Below are 22216 nucleotides of genomic sequence, written 5' to 3'. Positions count from 1 at the left end.
CTCTGTTTGGACCTATTTTTGTGACTGAATTTCCTATTCTTGGCATAGTTTTGAATAGGTCATGCCTTAAGTTGTGTTTCTCCTTAAGTGGACTCCAAACAAGACGCGAGTGCAGGTAGTTTATTTGGGAAATAATCTCAGGAAAAATGGGTAATGGAACGTGGAAGTATGACCAAGAATGCAGGGAAGCAATAAAGGGTGCGTTATGTACTCCTAGGGCTCAGCCTCACTGGGAAATGTTGGGACACTGTGAGGAGCAAGTCTCAGAGCCTTCCCACCTATACACAACATAGGTAACTAACAAGGGCCTACTGTATAGCACAGGGAGCTCTACTCAATACTCTGTAATGACCTATATGGGAAAGGAATCTAAAAAAGAGTGGATATATGTATATCTGATTCACTTTGCTGCACAGCAGAAACTAACACAACATTTTAAATCAACTATACTCCAATAAAAATTTTAAAAAAAGATAAAGGCAAGGAAGCTGGAGATTTGTCCTCCCACTTCCATCTGTCATTAGCTGAGAGCTGTTCCTAGGGATGTTAATTTCCCAGTACTTCCAGCCTGCCCTATAAATGCCAAGAGAAAGCCCTCCAGTGAGAGTCACATGGGCTTGCAGGAGGACATGGTGAACATTTTCTGAAATGGAATCTCCCAAGTGAATTTGGGCAGTTCACCAACAGCATCTGCTATCAGCAGGTTACCATGAAGGAACCTTTGAGTACATGAGGTGCCACTATATTTAATATCTCTTTTTTGAATTCTAGCACACTCTATGACTAGATACTATTTTAAATTGTTGGAACCACCTCTGATTCTGACATAGGCTACAACTATATGTAGCCACTTTATTAATTGCATTTCAGTTAAAATTGTCTTCTATCTTAATACTTCATTTCTTTTCTGATTCTCTTGGTGGGTATATTGGGTTAATAGCATGGTGAATCTGATTTATTTATTTAAAGTACTTAACCTAGGTTATCCAGTTCTCAACATGGTGCCCCATTTGCGGACGGTCTTCTTTACATCTGACAGGTGAGTTACGCATGCCCTGTAATATTCTCACGGCAAAGCCTGGGATGCCATTTTTGCATAGTCTCTGCTTGAGAAGCATCCTGTGACTTTTTATTTGGTTTTGCTCTACCCCATTATGATTATATGTGGTAGCTTTCCACTAAGCTCCTTTGCCCTCTACCCTCCAAGTACATATTATGTGTCATGCAGACAAACTCTCTTTTCTCATACAGAGGCAGCAGATGTGATTAGAGGGGAATCTGATTTATCTGGAGTACTCCGGAAATGGAAGGAAATTACTTCACAGCAATATTTGCAAATGCATTCATCACAGACACCCAGACATTCCAACACTAGCAGATGATGGCTTTGTGATCTCTCTGTGGTCTGCTTTGAACTGCTTTCTAAAGGCCTATATAAATTCACTCCTTTTTATGCTTCTACATGGTGTTTAAAGTTTAAGACAAATACATTGTACGAGGGGAGGTTAGGGTGGTGTGGACAGATTTTTATTCTTTGAGTCTCTAGTTGTCTTCCTAAGTATAGCAGAGACCCCTGGGTTATTTGTTAGGTTTGTCTAAATAGACTGTGTTTGGGTAAGATAAAAAATGCTTTATTGTCTCTTCTCTTGTTGGGATATAGCTTTAGATCTCACATCCCCTCGGATTTATTTATTTGCACATTCATTCAGAATTTAAGACATAATTGACTGCCTACTGTATTAGGCATGAGGTGTCTGTGTTCTCTAGATATTCAGTCACTGCACACTCATTTTATTTGCTACATCTATGTCTTCATATGGCCAAGTAGGAAAATACAAGTGGGGAAATGACATAAGGAGGTGGCAGAGGGTCTTAGGAAGTCTTATAGGTACCTTTTAGTGGTGGGTACCATTGAAAGTACGAGATTAATCTGCATTTTAAATGCAACACAGGATCATGGAACCAGAGCTAGAAGACCTTTGGTTGAAAGGAGTAGCTGCCTTCGGTCCAGGTGCTCTGAGTCAGCAACATGAAAATGACACTGGCCTGTTGATTTTATCTACAGATGTGGCTTTCTCTCTGAGACATCAGGCAAACCCCTCAGAGACTCAGTTTCTTTATCTGTAAAAGGAAATGTTTAGATTGGTTTCTTCCAGGTCTGTACTGACATGAGGCTACCTGATTTTTAAATGCAAGCACGTTTATTATATTTCGTTCAATTCATGGTCTCTTTTTTCCTTCCCTGTCTCATTTCCTTCTCAGCCACTATAAGACATACCGGTTAGCAACATATGTTATAAACTTACTTTTCTCAGATGTACCTAATTAATAGGAGATTATATAAACAAATATAATGTACCAAAAAGAAGCAGCATATCTGTGTTGCAGGAATAATATAATTATACACAGCAAAACAACAACGACAACAAAAAAGAAAGCCAAATCAGAGTACAAAGAAGAGCATATTAGCATTTGTAAACATTGAGGAATGGGAATAAATGTCACTGATAGAGATCTGTTTATATACATCAGAATATAACCTGGCACTATGTATTTTATTTTTGCTTTTTGCCTTTCATACAGAAGTTTCCCAGAATGTTGTAGAAATTGGAAATAAATGAATGCCTATAAAAATAATATCTCCAGGCGATTGCAGTATCTGATGTAAAGAGTATCTACAGGTTGTGAATTTTAACCACAGTTGGCTTCTTCTGAAAATGCTTATAACAAAACCCAGAGGCACTTAAATTTGATATATGCAATGGTTTGGGGACCAAGTGGATAGATGCTGTCTACTTATATTTAATTAATACATAATAGATTCGTTGTAGTCAATTTTATTTTGGATAAGATGGAGCAAATCCAATTTTGCTATGACTTCTTAACAGTTTGGAAAACAAGCTTCAGGGAAGGAATCAAAGAAGCCAAAGAAGAGAATACTAAATGGAAACCTATGATCTTAGGTTTCCCAGTATCAGATAGTATCAATGTGTTTCCTATCTCTTCAAACTTATGTTCTTTAAAACATGTTTAAATGCCAAAAAATATGGATATCTATATGTTGAAAACAAAATTGGGATGTGACTCTAAGAAACAACCCAGGTAAAAATTGTTTTATGTGACCCATAAAACAATATCATTAGTTTTTACAAAAGAATTGTGTTACATTTTGCTTTCACAGTACTGGATATTGAATTCAGCCAAATAGAACATGCAGACATGAGGAAATCTGTTAAATATTTATTTACTAAAAACATAATTTTTCAGAGGGCAGTCAGGGAAGACAAAGAAAGCTATGTGTTAAATATGAGCTCCCTGTCCAAAAGAGAATATACATCGGCTCTGTTTAGCAGGGGTCCCCCCCGGGCTGCAGACAAGCAGCCGGGACCTCGCTCACATGCAGTTATTAACACTCCCAATAAATCCTCAGGATCCTGGTCCAGTTGATATATGTCATGGCAGAAATAGCTTAGTACACGACGTGACAAGAAATGCTGCTCTTTGTCAGTGGCAGAGATACTGCCGTCCACGTTAAATCAGGGGCAGATGGAGACACCGAGAGCTCTGAGTTCATAATGCCGGGACTTCACGTCTACCACCATTTCAACTCTGTCTTAGACACATGTTCCCCACCAAGGCTTTGACAGAGGGCGCTGCATCTGAGATCAGGGTTGCCGAGTGATCCTATGCCAGACTGGGCCTCTGGAAACTATTCGTTTTGTTTCGTTTATGTAAACTTTCAGCACACTTCCATGACCTTGAGCAAGCCAGGTCAACTTCCTTTTCTGCAGTTTTATCATTGAAAAGACAAAGAATACAGTATTTACTCTATTCTAGGGGAGCGCTAGGAAAATTATACAACCTCATTCCTCCCCAGTCACTAGAGACTGTAAGTTCATTTGTCAGAGTAACAATCTTCACCTTCAATATTGCTATTCTTGTATCAGGCTTATTTTTAACCTAAACATGGACTCATTGAGCTCTTGAGAGAGGACTTTGGCCAAGACACTTCAGGATCTATTCTCCACTGGCTATGAGTGATACTTCGTGTGTAGAAAGAAAATTGTAGGGGCTTGTGAACATGGAAAGGGGGCGAGGTGATCATCTCCAGCCACCAGTTGTGCTGACTGTTACCTACTTTTTCTCCAGCGACAAGGAGTGGTCCACTCAATTAGTAAGCAGTTAATTTTCTTTACCTCATCCCTTTAAATGAGCAGTCAAGGTGAAAGCCACGACTCAGCTGGTAAGAACTCTCCCCAGGATAGAGTGCCGTGGCTGGACGGAAGAGGACCAGGGGAAGCTGTGGGAAAGCAGAGCACGATGCAGTTCAGTTAGCTTTCCCCAGCCAGAGGTGCGGAAACCACGACTGGGAGGTTATCAACCACGTGCTGAGTGCTGAGCAGAACATGTGATTTGCAATCAGAATCAGACCTATCAGGCAACATGCTGTTCTCAAATGTCCAAGGCAGGGTTTTAGTTATTTTATTGGAGTTAATTCTGGAAATGTCAGGGAAAAAGACAGGCTCCCTCTATGAAAACTGTGGGACTCCCCACTTGAGACTGCAGAAAACAGTATGAGGATGACCTTTCCATGCTAGCCTGGCCCTGGCTCTTCTGGCCTTTCCGGGGCTATGAACAGGCACAGACTTTTGCAGATAGAAAAAAATAAGGAAGTGGAGATTAGGATGAGTGTTTTCAAAAGCAAGTGACAGTGTATATGTGAAGGTGGACCTAATACAAAGGGATAAGACAGACAAAAGGGGAAGACATAAAAGGCCATGGACTTGGAGGCACAACCAAGGGAGGTACAGCATGGGTACTGACGCAGGATGTGTTTGGGTGGCTTATGTAAGCAGACACTGAACATGATGGAGACCGTGCTCCAGTCATTTTTACAGCTCCGTTAGGCAGTATGCCTTTTTCTATTCCTCGTCACTACCCCTTTTATTTTTTATTTCAATATTTTGCCAGTCAGGTATGAAAGCCCAAGGTGCTTTGGAACTAACTTAAGTGCTTTTGATTTATTGTCTGAAGCCAGGTTTTCAAGTTCCAGAGGCACTTGGTCTCTCCCAGCCATTTACTATTTGGAAGAGTAAGCTTCCTGTTTGGTGGAGGATTTTTTGTTTTGTTTTTATTCCCTCCTAGTTCCAGATGGATGACTTTGACCTCTTCTCTGCATTGCCAGAGAATTGGAAAATATAACCCAAAATGAAATGGAAAAAAAAAGCACAGGATCTTTGGAATAAAAGCTGAGGGGAGGGAAAGTACAGCCTGGCATTTTGCAGAGGGAAATCTGTACAAGGACAGGACACTACAACAGACTTGGGGGTGACCTGAAAGCAGCTGATACAAAGGGATGAGACAGTCTGTGGGCAAGGACACAGGATGGTGAGGCAGTCCAGTTTCAAGCCAGAGGGGAACCCATCCATTCAAACTGACACTTTATTTTTTTTAAATTATTTTTTTAAATATTATTTTAGATTCTTGAAATGTAATTTTGTGATTTTAAAGCTACTGAGGTTTATTATTATAAGCATTGTAGGGCTTAGTTGGTGATGATGTGGCTTCCTTACAAAGTACCACCTCTATGAGGACCATTGTGGATACATTCTCTCAGTCCTCAGAACTATGGAAAAAGAGGTTTATTTTTATCTTATGGGCACTGTGAACCTTAAACTAAGCACATTACCCCATTGGCTTGGGCTTCTCAGGAGCTCAGAGCCAAATAAGCTGTGCAGTTCAAACAAAGTTACAGAAATATATGCATATCACCCTTAGTTGTGTTTCACTACTCTTTTTTTTTGTATTTGACTTATTTATGTGTATTTATCTATGTGTATTTTTGAAACCTGATTCAGATTTTTAGAATGAGGCTTAAATATAAACAAAATTATATCATGAAATACCAGAAGTATTTGTCTCGAGTGGGAAGGATACGAAAAATTAGACCCAAGCACTGATCTGTGTATGTAGTATTACTTTTAATATGTTAAATATTTTGGACACTCTGTTACATTAACAGATAACTTTTCTTGAGCTCACTCTGTGCAAGATACATCACACAAAGCACTTTGCATTGCTAAGTACTTTATTTTTATAATTCCATTTGTGCTTTATTATAACCCTATGTGTTAGGCATTTAGAGACAAAACTGATTTGGGGGATTAGTGTTTTATTCAAGGTCAAAAATGTGTTAAGTGGTGGAGCCAAGTTTCCGGCCAGGGCAAGTCTGACTCCAGAGCACATTCTGTTAACTTTGGGGGTAATAGGTCTGAGTTCAAATCACTGGTCCATCATTAACTACTGATATGACCCAGAGCAAATGACTTAATCGTTCTTACTTTCTGTTTCTCCAGTCCCTAAAATGGGACTAAATATAGTACTTAAATCATATTTAAAATGCTTAGAATAGTGTTTGTCACTTAGTGTTCAAGAAATCAATAAGTATTAGCTATTATCATATTTAAAGAGTATGTCCATAGTATACATCGTTAAAATTCTTTTCCCGCCAGTAGAGACATTTCTTCAATATTCAATTAATCACATCTTACAACTCCCTGAACATAATGCCCCAGCGGTGACTGTTCCCAGGAGAGCCCATGTTGGAATGCATATGTCGACATTTCAGATGTCAGGTACTGCAAGGTCAGTGTGTCCCAGGAGGAGGCCAGCTGCCAGGAGACCTTGCAGGGTAGCATTTCAGGGTGAATTCATCACAGCTGGAGCCCAGACCTCAGTAATGCAGGTCTCCGCATTTGATCTGGTTAATGGCCAGAGCTGATTATTCAGAGGGTATGGCTTGTACTGACTCACAAAAGACTGAAGCATATAAATGGGAAAGCCACTGTATTAATTTACAGTGAAAAATATTATGGTTAACTGGGCCAGACATTTGCATCAGTCTGACCAGTGAATTCCTGCCCTGTAGGCAAGCTACAAAGGGAGCCACATTAATAGAAGGTTGCTTGGTGAGCAGGGTGCTTGTTTCAAATGCGTAGTCTCATCAGGCTCCAATGGCAGCATGCATCCATCTCCATCTACCTGCCAGAAAGAACAGACAGTCCGAGCAGCTTAACAATGCCAGGATGTCCCTTTCCTGGACAGGAGCAGAATGTGCCTCTGAGACTTCCCTGTGTCTCTGGTTCCATAGCTGACCTGTCCTCTGCTTCAGATGGTCATTTTCTTTCTTTAGATATGTTAATTCTCACAGGAAGGTTGCTGTGATCCAGAACCCATTTTGCCTCTTCATGGTAACCTTTGCTCATGTAATAGTTTAATTTTTAGAGGGCATCTTCATTGCTGGTCATCCCAAATTTTCATGGGCACTTCAGGTACCAGGTACACAGTGCATACTCTGGCTAGTGTCACCACAGCCACTTCTGCCTGATGCTGTCTGTGCTTTTCTCATCATCTGTGTAAATTTCTACTGCATGAACCGACCCACTCAGAGCCTGCATTTTACCTCTTCTAACTGCCAGTGTTACTAAAATGAAGCCCACAAAGTTGTTGCTAGCCTCCTTAAATATATTTAAAGCAAAATGGATTGTAATTAATTAATAGGTACTGTAAGGACTTGATATTTTAACGATAATGTAAAAAACTTTATGCAGGTATTCAAGTTAATTCTGGTACCTCACTAATCCTCTCAAGGTTTATAAGATCCTACCACCGTTTTGGACCCTCCTCCTGCTTTCTGCTACTTCTAGAATAGAACCAAATGTCCTAGAAGGGCCAAGAAGAACCTCCAAGCTCTTGGCCCTGGCTGACTTCCTGAATTAATCTTCTCCCACTCATCTCCCTCTCACACAGTTCTCCAGACTCCTTGATGGTTTTAGAATAAGCCAAGTGTACAGCCACATCAGATCCTTTGCCCTTGCTGTTCCTCTGTCTGGAGTGATGTCCCACTAAACATTTGCATCTGGTTCTTTCTTACTTTTACTCACTTCTGTTCAAGATGAACTCCTCAGAGAAGTCTTCTGACTATCCTGTCCAGGGTAGCACCCTCTTACATTCTATTCCCTTATCCTGCTTCATTTTTTTCTTTGCAGTCATCACTTCCTCATATATTATTTGTATTATTTATCTTTCTGAACAGGGTGTATTGCATGAGGGAGAGATGTCTTTGTCTTGTTTACTACTGTATCACTAGAGCCTAAGTTAATAACTGGCACATGATAGGTGCTTAGATAATATTTTGTGAATAAACAAACGAACTTGGTACTAATATTTTGGTGATCGTTAGATTTTTGTCATCCTCCATGTCGTGCCAACCATCCAAGCTTGCCTAGAATGAGGTATAGGTGCTGACTTTGCAGTTTCTAAGATGTTTTATTATGGCCATATTGAACGAAGCCAGGATACTAGACGGACTTGACCGGAAGCTCACCCAAGTGTGGGCATCCAGATCCTTCTCACTGTCCAGAAGCTTCGATGAGATCTTATTTAAGTCCACTTATCCCATTTCTTTTGCAGCATTGCTTATCTTTATATTTCTTCACTATTACACTGTCCTTCAGTTGTTTGTCAGTTGTCTGCATCTGTTCACGTGAGTGGTAAGATGGTGAAGAGTCACTTCAAATAGTCAACAGGCAATGACTGTACTCATGTCTCTCCATCCTCCAGCAGCTGAAGCCCTACCCTTCCCTTCAGGTCATCCTGCTACCACCTCTCTTATCAGCCCTTTTACCAGCTTACACTGTGAGTGAGAAATGTGACATTTGCAGTCATCTGGCTTTGAGAGGACTTGTTGTAACGTCCCATTCAGTGTCATCATGGACATGGGTAGGACTATAAGATCATAGTGTCTTTTTAAAACCAATTCTTATTTTTGTACTATTTTCTACTTTTCCCCCATCTTTCTCTCAGTAATATTGATGTGGAGATAGTTAACTAGAAAGCCAGAAACTTCCATTTTTCATTTTCCTTTCATTCCCAGGGCAAGTTAGGGATTTTGAAAATATCGACATATACAAGACATAGTTGTTAATGCGTTGGGAGAATCTAGTTCAGTGTGGTTCTTATGGGGAGAATTAATTCTGAGTCCCTCTGGGGAATTTCTTGGCCTGTTAAAACTCCAACAGATCAGTTCACAGGTCCTTAACTCAGGACAAATTCATTGTTCCGATCTGTCTGTGCTGAGTGGCGTGACATTTTGCTAGACAGCAGGCACTAAAAGGCACACTCACCTTTCAGATTCATTCATCCCTGGAATACCCAAGGTATGCCACTGGGATGTTTTTGAGCAGGTTCATGGATGTTGCTTAGGGTAGCTCACAGCATTATATGCAAAAAGGAGATGTTCAAAAGTCTTAAAAAGGCCATGAACTGAGAAAGAAATGTGAACTCTGTTTTTAAAGGATCGTGTTTGTAAAGGTACTGGGACCTAAGAGGCAGAAAAGTTTATTCTATAGTTCTGTAGCCCTGTGTATTTAAAAATGTGCCTGTTATGCAAAAAAGAAAAAAAAAAAGAATATTAGCCAATTAGAAATCCATGGGACCTTTCTCGGCTGGGACCTCGGAGACCTTTCTGCCCCACACCCCCCAGCGCTGTCCATCTTACAGGTGGGAACACTGAGGCGTGAGGCAGAGTGGAGACAGCCCGGAGTTGCCCCAACTCTGCTGTGACGGCAGAGAATGGGGGAGCTCACTGGGGAGCTGGTCCACATCATGACCCCTGCTGTCCCCTGAACATCCTTTCCTAAGAATTGTCAAGGACCAAAGTTGTTTTCACTGACACGTGTTGCTCCTCTCTTTGCCTTTTATTTTTCTTAAAGAGACAAATCAAGTTGATGGTGTCAGGTAAGACCCCCTCCACCTTCTCCCTGCCCCCCACCCAGCCATAGTGGCTCTCTCCAGGCACAGGTCACAGGCAGAGGGTCCATATGCATCCCTGGCCACACAGCCAGGGGGATTCAGACCCCAACCCTGGTCCCGGCCCCCTAAGACCCTACCCAAACCTGACCACACAGTCCAGGGAGGTTCTTCCTCCACATAATTTCTCTTAGCATGTGATTGCAAATGTGAACTCAAGATGCTGTTTGTTTGTCTGTTTAATTCCATTCCATTGGTCCGGCATCTGCACAGATGCCCCCATTTCTCTGTAAATATGTGACTTGGAACAAATGTTTAAAATCAACGAGAAGTGGTCATAAATGCATGGTGTTGAGATGTTTTGCACTATTCTGAATTTTTGGTCTCTGTAAAAATATTTTATTAACAGCAGACATTAAAAAAAAAGCAAAAGCAAAAAAAATAAAAAAGTGCCTGTTGGACATTCTGTGTGTGTGTGTGTGTGTGTGTGTGTGTGTGTGCGTGTGCGTGTGCGTGTTTGTGCTTCTTAGTATTTATAACTGAACAACCAAAAGCCATGGGCCTGTGGCTTTATTGTTGTATAATACCTGAGTAAGCTACTTGACTCTCTTTGCTTTGTAACTGTAGCTCCTATCTGGACAGTCTTTACTGTTACTGTTTGGCCTCTTTGCTTGGGTTTCAGGCTCTACTTACAGGAAAAGACACATTCTCTCTGGGATTGATTTAAACCAACGCATTCTGTATGTTGCTGCTACAGCTTCCAACATTTCATGGAGGTGTGACATTATTGAAGTTGTGTTTTAATATGTCACTATACTGCCTCTTTCCCCTGACCCCTGTCTATACTCAGTCTGCCATAGAGCTGCCATCCATCCTCTGGGCTTATCCAGATGAATGGAGCTGTGCTGTAGCGGGAATCACTCCCGTGCTGGTAGACTTTCTAAGACTTCATTGCTGATGATCTTGTCTTGCCTGTCTACATGATGTCTGGGATGATCTAAGTTGGCCTTTCAGATGGTAGAAGGGTGACTACACATATGGTATGATTTGAGATATGAAGGAAAAGCTTTTCTCTTCCTAAATCATTCCTCTCTAAGGATCAACATGCCTGAGATTCTGTTTCTAGAGGCATTCCTTTTCATGTCAGCCTTGCCCACTCTCCCTCAGAAAGGGTTGAACACTAATGCACTAATATATTAGAGTGAGTGATACAATTAGCATCCTTTGGAAAGATCGGCATCTCAGTTCTGGGATCTAGGGAGGACATTTAAGTATGGGGAACAATTTTCCTTTTATAGATATTATGTGGCATAAAATTTTCTCATTGTGCTACAATTAGTAAATCAAGTAGGAATCCCTTGAAGATGGCAGCAACACTTTGATAAGCTTCACAATATTTTTTTCCATTTAAGCAAAAGAGTTCATATGAAGGACAGAACACTAGCTGTCATGAGACAATAACGTATGAATTTTGCACATGTTGAGGAAGTCATGACTACTGTTCCAAGTTCTATCTGTTGATGTTTACAGACAGAGTGGGGAAAGATAGAACAGTTTAAGTCTTTCTATGTGTCCTCAGTATCTAGAATCCTGAGGAAATGACAGAATTTAGAGCATGGTCCTATTTTCATCATCATCAAGAAGTAAAGCATTGAAAATATCTTGGCCAGAGTCTACTCTAGGTCCCCAGATAATCCAAATAAGAACTAACATTTATTGAGCGATCACTTTATGCCAACTGGTTCATTACATATAAGATTTCGTGATGTTCCCAATAGCCTTACAAGATCAATAATATTATTACCCAAATGTTATTCTGCTTAGTGAAATTAAGTAATTTGCCCAGAGTTTTACACTTAATGGTTGACAGACCAGGGACTTGAATTCAAGTCTGTCTAATTCCAAAACATGTGTTTTCAAAGATCACATGAAATTGCATCCTTCAGCCTATTTGGACTGAGAGCTAAAGACAATATTGGTCATTAAAAGCAAACAAATAATGTGTATTCCCCCACAACTAGGTGTAGCCAAAAGATTTAAAACAAAAGCAACAACAAAACATATAGGAATCCAAAAGCATTTATAGGCAAAATGAACACACAGAATATTGATAAACAAACAAATAAATAAAATACATAAATAGCTGATACCAAATTTTCCTATTAGGGTAAGGTAGCTTCCAATAAAGAACTAAGAAGTAAAAATTTAAGTAGAGCATGGCACTCTGAACTGAATATGGGTTATGGAATCAACTAGGTTAAAAAGATGGCTGCAGAATTTTTTAAGCAAAAGCATTTTGCCTCATTCATGATACTTATACTTGATGCTCTGGGCTTAACACATCTCCTTTTTTTTTTTTTTTTTTTTTTTTTTGCGGTACACGGACCTCTCGCTGTTGTCGCCTCTCCCATTGCAGAGCACAGGCTCCGGGTGCATAGGCTCAGTGGCTCATGGCTCACGGACCTAGCCGCTCCGCTGCATGTGGGATCTTCCTGGACCAGGGCACGAACCCATGTCCCCTGCATCGGCAGGTGGACTCTCAACCACTGCACCACCAGGGAAGCCCCAACACATCTCCTTTGATTTAAGTTATTATAGGGGCCAACGAAAGGACATTTAACTCTTTTCAGTGTAACCTCTACCCAGCAGGTAAAAATCTCATTCTCTCTTAGAGCCACATGTTATTATCAAGTTCAATAATGTCATTTAGAATACTTCCCCTCACCATACATACACACCACATGGTGTCTTGTTTGTAGCTTTCTTTTAAAATATTCTCTCCGAAATGGAATTAGCACATGCTTATGGCAGGCAAACTGGAACTATAGAACTGTATGATAAGGAAAATGAAAGCCTTGTACAAAGTTAATCGCTGCTAGTATGTCAGTATATGACTTTCTAGTATTTAAATACCTAACAGAAATCATAGTGAAATACAGTTTTGCTTTCTGACTTTCTTCCTTGTTAACATGATAACGAAAGCATTTCCCGTCTTTTTAAATCCCTTTACAAACAGCATTTTGATGGCTACATGGCAGTGTGTCTAGGAGTACAATCATTTTCTTAACACTTTCTTTATTGTTAATGTTGGTGAAGAGACATCAGATATAAATATTGTGTTCAGCTACCAACCATATTGGTTGTGTGTGTGTGTGTGTATGTGTGGTGCAAGCTGTTGGTAGGGGATTTGGGCTGAAGGCAAATATGCCTTATCTCCCCCTACCTCAATTTAGATAGGATTTAAATTAATCCTTGAATAATTCAAGGACTCTAACACTGATGCCAGGCTCAGGGGGATGGGGTTGGGTGGGGTGGGTATGGAACTGAGAAGGAGAGATTGAGGGCAAAAAAGAGACAGAAGTGGACAAGGGAAGAGGGAGGCACTAGAGAAAGGGTGAAATAGAAGAGAGTAAAGGAAGGAAAGAGGGTATAGAGTTGGATGAAGTAATCCGACAATTACATTCTTATGCCTACCCAACATGGCCAGGTTGGAATTAACCTTTCAGAATACCATGTGTTAACTGGCCATCTCATTTCCTTCTCTTAAGCCCAACTCAACTTTTTTGTACCAGCATGTGCATTCATGTGACGTGTTCCATTTCCTGATACGGACAATTGTAGGACTTTAGAAGCCAGCCTTGTTTCCAGGAATCTGTATTACGTTACAGAACTCTGGAATTAGATTTCTTGCTGCCCTTTTACCTCCTAAACTGCTTGGTATTACCACAGTTGTCTTTGTGATGGAGGCCCTGAGTCCTTGGCCTCAAACCAGCCATGGTCCCCTGAGGCTGCATACAGCAGTACTCTGAAATTCCTACTTACTAGCTCCTTCAACAAGACTGATGCCGAAAAGACTTTGCTTCTGCTTTCAGCATTCATCAGCATTCCTTATGAATGAAACATGAATGTAATTCATATTTCTTCCAGGGAGAGAGGTTTTAGAGGCTTCATTTATTCATTCATTCAACAAATATTTATCAGATCCCTCCTGCACTTAAAATACCATGGCAGGCACTGTGAGGGATACAGAGGAACAGAAGCACAGTTCCTACCCTTAGGAATCTAGTCTACCAAGTTATGTTAATTTCACCTCTTCAATGTCTCCTGCATCCATCCACTTCTGTCCATCTTAACTACAGTAGCCTTAGTTCAAGCAATCATTATCCTCTTCCTGGATTACCATGTTTTAAGAATTTGATCAGATTATTTCTGTGCTTCAAAACACTCATTGTCAGGCCAAATCTCTAAATGTTTACTATGACCTGTAAGGCCCTAGAGGATCTGGACCCTGTTAACCCTCAGGTAATATCTCTTGATTCCCCCAAACTTTAACCATCTTGAATTCCTTTTAGTTCTTTAAGTGTGCAATGCTCTATTTACTATAGTGCTTTTGTGTATGCTGCTTCTTCGGCTTCCAAAATTCTTCTCACCTTACTTTACAAATCTTGCCTCTGATTGATCTACCAATTGATATTCATTATTTAGGTTTTAAACTAGATATGACTTCAGCCAAGCAATTCGTCTGCTCACATACCTGTCCCATCTCTAGACCAAATATTGTTCCCCTTCTCTGTAGCCCATGACACTGTTTTGTACTACCCTCTTCAAACCACTTTATTGCTTACTTGCATGTGCCTCTACTAGGCTATAAATTCCATGAGTCGGGTACCATTGTTTTCTGTTGTGATTCCAACATATAATACAGTGCCTGGTACATCGTATTGTTAATTGGGAATATCTTAAATTGACTTGTTGTATTAAGAAACCTGAATTATCATTCAGGAGCTCTTACCTACACCAATAATGCTTCATCCACCCCACGTTCATATGTCACATATAGGGCAAGACTACACATGCTTGAGTGGTAGGTTCATAGGGAGCGTTATTGGTTGGTGTCAGAGATACAACTTACAACTCTTAAGAAACTGGATCCTTAGAACTTGAATTTCTTTTCTTCACCATGTATGATATGGAAAGGATGAGGTACAGTGGAGGCCATGTGATTGCAGGCTCTGAAACCTTAAGAACTCCACTGAATAAGAGGTAAAGGAGGTAAGAGAGGGGCAGGAGTGAAGGTAAAGGAAAATGTGAACTGGCAGATATAAGAATCAGGAGAGAGTAAGCTAGGAAGATTTAGACAATGTAGGCGAGAGAGAACTGCATATGGTCATCAAGTCTCATATTCTCAAAACATGATCCCCACTTGCCAGATGCCATGAAAGTCGGCAGAGTTCACTCCTTGGAAACATTGCCTGGCAAATGGGCAGGAGGATTTTCCAAGTTGGGAACCAGAAACCCACAGCTGACATGCGTCAGGTGTTCACAGGGGGCTTTTTAGGGTGCCACCAGAGACCAAACAGCTGCTTACCTTCCCCTAATATAGGGGGAAGCAAAAATATGTAGAAAACAAATGATACCTGTAAATCTGTGAAGTCATGTGTAAAAGGATATTACAGCAGAAATGTTATCAGCAGCCATTGCTGCAACCAGAATGAGAGTAACTTAAAAGCACAGTTTATAATTTCTGCAGCCTGAGTGTTTCCTTTAATCCACTGATGAAACTACATCAAAGTCCCTGCCACTGAGAAAACTAGGGAGGGACAGGAGAGCAACCTTCTTGGCCCCTGGCGACCTAATAACATGAAAAGTGAATCCAACCCATGGTCAGTAAATCTCCCTGGCTAAAAGGATGAGCATCAAATGAATTTCTTGCTTGACAGCAGTGCACAACAGAAACCTTTAATATGTGTGGAGCCAGCTCTGAGTAACCCTTACCATCTTTGACATGCTACCATTGGACACTGGTGATCCGTGTTGCCATCACACTGCATAAATGCTGGCCCAGACTGTTTTTTAATGAAATCCCTCTAAAGGATGGTCAGATCGACCTGTCTTCACTGAACGAGTAGTTGTGATCCAGTGTCCTGAGAATACATACTACCCCCATGGCCTTCCTGTATCCCCAGAGGCTGTTGCATTGCCTCACCGATCAATGTCTCTCTCTCCCTGGCTTTTGAGCAGAAGCATGACGAAGACAGAGAATGAAAACCCAGTGTGGTTTCCATAGCAACATTCTTAGAAAGAGAGAAAAGGAGTGAAAGAGGAAAAAAAGTGGAACTCTACTATGATTTGGGTTCTGAGCATCACTGAATGAGCTGCCTGTTCTAACAAGTCAGTGCTAGATGGTTATTTATTTATGTAAAAGCAATAGAGATAGAATCAGAATTCCTTCAATTCCAGATTCTTCCAGGAGGGGGTGGAAACACAAATATCATAAGGCCTAGATGAAAGAAAACAATCAGACATGTACCTTCTTGCTCTAATATTACTCATATTAAAGAGTACAGTCTATGAAATATTTATTCTGGTATCCTGGTACTTTCACTGTATTTGGAGTAGATAGCATATGAAATGTTTGTTATCTCACTTCAAAGAGTTTATTAAAACCTGAAGGACAAACAAATCTTGAATAAATTTTCTGAAGCAAAGCTATGTGCAACATGTGAATAAAATGAGAACTGAAAGCAAATACTTTGAGTGCATATGGATTGAAGAACTCAGCATTAAGTGGTGTTAATTCAGAAACCTTCAACTGAAATGGCATGTGGTCTTGTAAAAATTGAGAAATATGAATTGTTAGTAACACAACAAAATTTTTACCTATGTGGGGTAAAGCAGAATGAAAAATTAATAAGCTTCCAGGTGAAATAGGTAAGGGTATGCTTGGGGTAGTGGGTTTAGCTTGGCCCTCCTACAGTAGTTTTTCTATGAAAGATAAGAAAAGGGTTTTGTAGGGTAGGCAGGATAGGTGTGTTAGTGAAGAGCAGAGACATTTATATTTAATTTGAAAGGCCACAGGTAGTTCTGAGATGTTCTTCAGTCACTCAGGGGTCTTAAGTAGTAAGTGCTTGAGAAAAATGATATGTAGCAATAAACAGAATAAATCCCTTGGCCAGAGGCTGAACCAGACTAGAGACAGAAGAACCTAAAGTGAGTTGTATATGCATAAGCGTTTTGTTTGGAAGGTGAGTCTAGTCATTCTAATAATGGCAAGATAAGAATTAATTGAATGTCTACCCTTTCCCCTTAGAGAAGACAGAAGACCCTTGAACATTTCTTTTAGGGTAGGTTTAATCTTGATGAACACTTTCAGTTTTTGTTTATCTGAGAAGTTCTTTATCTCTCTTTCAGATAATCTTCCTGGGAAAGTATCCTACGTTGCAGGTTTTTCCCTTTCAGCACTTTAAATATATTGTGCCACTCCCTTCTGGCCTGCAAAGTTGCTGCAGAAAGATCCACTGATGGCCTTATGGGAGTTCCCTTGAAAATGACTCTTTGTTTTTCTCTTACTGCCTTTAGAATTCTCTATCTTTAACTTTTACCATTTTAATTATGATAAGTCTTGGCGTGGGTCTGTTTGGGTTCATCTTGTTTGAGACTGTCTGTGCTTCCTGTATTTGGATATCTGTTTCCCTCTTGAATTTGGGGAAGTTTTTGGCCATAATTTCACAAAATACATTTTCAACACCTTTCTCTCTCTTCTCCTTCTGGGACCCCTAAAATGTGAATGTTAGTACACTTGATGTTGTTCCAGATGTCCTTTGAACTGTTCTCATTTTTTGCTTGTTTGTTTTTCTTTTTGCTGTTCTCATTGGGTGACTTCCATTACTCTTTCTTCCAGATCGCTTATGCATTCTTCTGTATCACCTAGTCTGCTGTTAATTCCTTCTAGTGTGGTTTTCATTTCAGTTATTTTATTCTCCAGTTCTAACTGGTTCTTTCTTATATTTTCTAGTTCCTTGTTAAAACTCTCACTGTGTTCATCTATTCTTTTCCCTAATTCAGTTAGCATTCTTATTACTAAGGCTTTGAACTCTTTATCTGATAAATTACTTGTTTTATTAGCTGTTTTTTCAGGGGTTTTCCCTTATTCTTCGAATTGAAACAAATTCCTCTGTCTTCTCATTTTGCTTATTTCTTTTTTTTTTTTTTTTATTTTGCCGTACGCGGGCCTCTCACTGTTGTGTGGCCTCTCCCGTTGTGGAGCACAGGCTCCGGACGCGCAGGCTCAGCAGCCATGGCTCACGGGCCCAGCCACACCGCAGCACGTGGGATCTTCCCGGACCAGGGCACGAACCCGTGTCCCCTGCATCGGCAACCACTGTGCCACCAGGGAAGCCCTGCTTATTTCTTTTTTTCTTCTCATTTCTCTCTCTCTATGAAATTAGGTGAAATAGTTACCTATTGCGGTCTTAAAGGGATGTCCTTGTGTAGGAGAGTTCCTGTATAGTCTGCGTGTGCCCAGTGCTTTTGGTGGGAGAGCTGGATTTGACGTGAGCATGAGTAATGTCTTTCCCCAGGGTGTGCTTGAATCTCTAAGATGGGCTTCATGTGATAATCTTGCCACCATTTGTTAAGAGCTGATGATATACCAGGCAATGCACTCAATAAATTTTATGTATTATCACATTTATAATTTTCAAAATAACCCAAAGAGGTTTATTACGATGTCCATTTTATAACTGGGAAACTGAAAGTGGGGAGGTTAAATACACACAGCTGATGAGCATGAGACTGGCATTTGAACCAGACTCCAAAGCTCATGACCCTTCCATTGGAGCATACTGTGTGTGATTCGTATGTGCAGTAGGTTGTAAGAGACGAATGAGATGGAGAGGGATTGCCATGGCTTGACATTAAATGGAAGAGGGTGGAGGAGAAAGCTCCAAAGAAAGGGGAAGGGCAGTGTCTTCAGGAGTGATGGAGATATTTGGAGAACAGGACTTCACGTCATTTTCAGTCTGGGGAGAAACTGTCCCGATAGTTTACATTGATTGCATTTTAATTGATAGCAGCAGGGGTAGCTCTGTGTAACTTTTGATAAGCTCTCTATAGTTTGGAAAATTTCAGGTATTGCAGGGGATGGGTGCACCCAAGTTAATACACTTTCAGAGGACGTGCTAATGTATATGCCCTAGGATGCAGAAGAACGTCTGCCTGCAAAGAGAACCACCAGCAGCTGAAGTTAGAGTTGTTCTTTCTACCAGCCTTTGGCAAAATGCCCTGTTAACTTTCTCTAGCCCTCCTCTTACAAAGTTAAAGCTTTTGGTTTAACTTTTTTTTTTTTTTTTTTAGCTGTACACGGGCCTCTCACTGTTGTGGCCTCTCCCGTTGCGGAGCACAGGCTCCGGATGCGCAGGCTCAGCGGCCATGGCTCACGGGCCCAGCCGCTCCGCAGCACGTGGGATCTTCCCAGACCGGGACACGAATCCGTGTCCCCTGCATCGGCAGGCGGACTCTCAACCACTGCGCCACCAGGGAAGCCCCTGGTTTAACTTTTAATAGAACTTGAGCTAAGTGTTCAATCCTAAAATCTTAATACACGTGTCTAAAAATTCATCCAAGTTCCTCCATAAAGGCATGTGAAGAAAGAAAGCATATCATCTTCTGTTGCATATTTTCCTCAGTTCTTTGACCGAATGATAACCCTAGGGTCTAATAGCATGCTTTTGCTTCTTTACCTGATTTGCATGGCAAATACTTTATAGTACAAAATATCCATTGACGGGCAAGGAAAGAAAAAACGATAGTGACTGTTTCATGTCAACAACGGGGGAATGTAGGTTTGGGTTTAGCTTAATTCTGAACACGATAAGGGGGATTAATAATAAGATGAAACAATGCTGACATTAGCAGCTTCTCTGCCCTTTGAGGCAAGGCAGAAGTTTACTGGCACAGAGTTTAGAGTGCGGATTCTGCAGGCAGAGACTAAATTCAACTCCTGGCTTCATTACTCCCTAGTTCTGGGACTTGGCTAGCTACTTAATATACTTCAGCCTTTGTTTCCTCATCTGAAAAGTGGAAGTAATAGTAGCACCAATTTATTTGGTAATTATGATAAGTAACATTACAGGTGAAGTGTATAAAATAGAGCCTGGATCATTATGTGGTTGGAGACTGCAGTTATTAAGAGCAAAGATGGCTGGATGGGCAGTGCGCTTAATGTAGCCAGAGAGGAAGAGGGCTCTGCACCATTTCAGAGCCACAGTGATGACTTCAAAAGGAAGAGATAGGAGATGAGGCTAAAATAGCCTGGAGAATGGATTTTCTTGGATATACAGTACCACGCAGCATGCACATGCATATGTCTTGGGAGCTGTGAGGAGCACAGAGCCTAGCAGGCAGAGAATCACGTGTATAATACACCCATGTGTACAAATGTGAGTGTGTATGTGGCGGTGCACACTCACATGCATGCACATCCTTCCACTCAACAGTAGCTAATTTGCAGAGATAAGTGTATTCTCTTTCCTCCTTGCTCAGTCTCGAATACAAGTAAAAAACCGAAATATCACAGTTGGGCATAGAAAGCTTTAACACCTTCACATGCACATGCACAGAACAAGATTTCCTGATCAAAAACAAAACTGAGGGCTTCCCTGGTGGCGCAGTGGTTGAGAGTCTGCCTGCCGATGCAGGGGACACGGGTTCGTGCCCTGGTCCGGGAAGATCCCACATGCCGCGGAGCGGCTGGGCCCGTGAGCCATGGCCGCTGAGCCTGCGCATCCGGAGCCTGTGCTCCGCAACGGGAGAGGCCACAACAGTGAGAGGCCCGCGTACCACAAAAAAACAAAACAAAACAAAACAAACAAACAAAAAACTGACAAGAGCAACTGTTGTTAGAATAACACCTCATTTAGTTGTAAGGGATAATTGTCATCCTGACATAGATCCATTTCATCATTTTGTATGCCAATTACTCTGGCAGTTTTACAGAATACATCTTAGACAAATCATTTCTCTAGTTACTCTGGTTGTTCCTGGGAAACCACAACCCAGGTTAGACTTGTTTAAATACTACAATGTCTATATATAATGGAATTGCCTTTTTGTCCAGCAACAGAGATCTCGAAGGTCTGTTATTTTAGAGATAAGCAGTGGGCCACCCTAGACTCTTCAGCTGTCTCAAAACCCAGTTGTCAATGACTGCAGGCTGTCCAGGTACCTAAGATTTTGTCCAAGTTACAATCTATAACCATCTCTCTCTTATGTACTTTTATCCCTATGTCTTTAAATTTGTAATTAGAGTGTCCCTATGGTATAGCATGCTTTAGATTTTCAAGCTAGTAATTTTCTGTCGAGTTTCAATCCATCCTTCATGTGGGCTATAGGGTTGATACTCTATACAATATGTTCCCTTCGATAGCTTCTAAATAATTAATTAAATGGTAATATTGCCTTTTTTCTTGACAATTGTTCTTAAGTGTTAAATCAATCACATATTAATTGAAACTTCCTCACTATTTTCCCTTTTCTCTCCATAAATTAGCTTTACTTTCATTTTCTTTCATGGACCTTTTTTCCCTTCTCTTCAGGCATCCTCAGGGGTATCTAAGATTCTTTGGCTCTGTAGTTTTGAAGTGTGCATTTGGAAGAAATGTGGGTCTGGAGGGAATTAAATTAACTAGAAGCACTCGGATTTTTGATTAAATTGCTTTTTTCAAAGATATTAGAGAACATTCCAGGTATTCATTTTAAAATTTTTCTTCAAAAAAGGGAAAATGCATTACAGTTCAGACAATTTTGGTTCCTTTTTTGCTTTACTTTTAAGGTTTGCACTCAAAATACCTTTATAACGTTTTTAGTACGAAGTCCCAAACATTAAGAAAATACATTTATTGCATTTAATTTGGTGAAAATGAGAGACGGGAAATGGAGAGTGTGGCACAATCAGAAAATGAAGAGAAAGTAAGAAGCCAGAATGGTAAGGCATGGAGGAGCTATATCCTAAAGCAAAAGGGTGAAAATTCCCAAAGATGGACAATTTAAACAGTGGTCAGAAACTATGAGAATGATGTGCAGAAAGAACAAAGAGCATAATTCTGCAGAGGAAATTCTGAGTATAAGACTGTAAGACAGAGAAAGACAGGTTTGTGCAGTGTGGGTAGAAAAACCTATAGGGGGCCATAATGGATATCAATGAGGCCATCTGGCAGCATATTACCCCCTTTTTGGATGGGTGAAAAGTAATTGTGTGATTGTGAGAAGTGAATGGGAACAGCCCTTTTGAAATAGTCAACATGATTCAGGCCTTGGCTGGACCACTGTATCTAGTCCTGGGATTTTTTTTACTGGAGGCTATGCCGCAGAAAACACCTCAAGAGAGGTGGAGAAACAGAATCAGCCCAAGAGTGGCCATTGAACATATGCACATTTGACTGTGTAAAAGCTTACGTGGATGACTGGTTTAGGTTTTCAGTTATTCTCACCACTTAGTTTGCCTGTTTCATGTAGGCATTCAAGAATGTATGGCACATTCGGAGAACTAAAATGATGGTTACAATTTAGGATTGCTCCTGCTGGAATGAAATCCAACCTACCATTCTTTCCCGAAATATCAATACTT

Source organism: Lipotes vexillifer, unplaced genomic scaffold (genome assembly GCF_000442215.2).
Source record: "Lipotes vexillifer unplaced genomic scaffold, Lipotes_vexillifer_v1.1 scaffold999, whole genome shotgun sequence".
Taxonomy (NCBI): domain Eukaryota; kingdom Metazoa; phylum Chordata; class Mammalia; order Artiodactyla; family Lipotidae; genus Lipotes; species Lipotes vexillifer.
Note: the sequence above shows the minus strand (reverse complement) of the source record.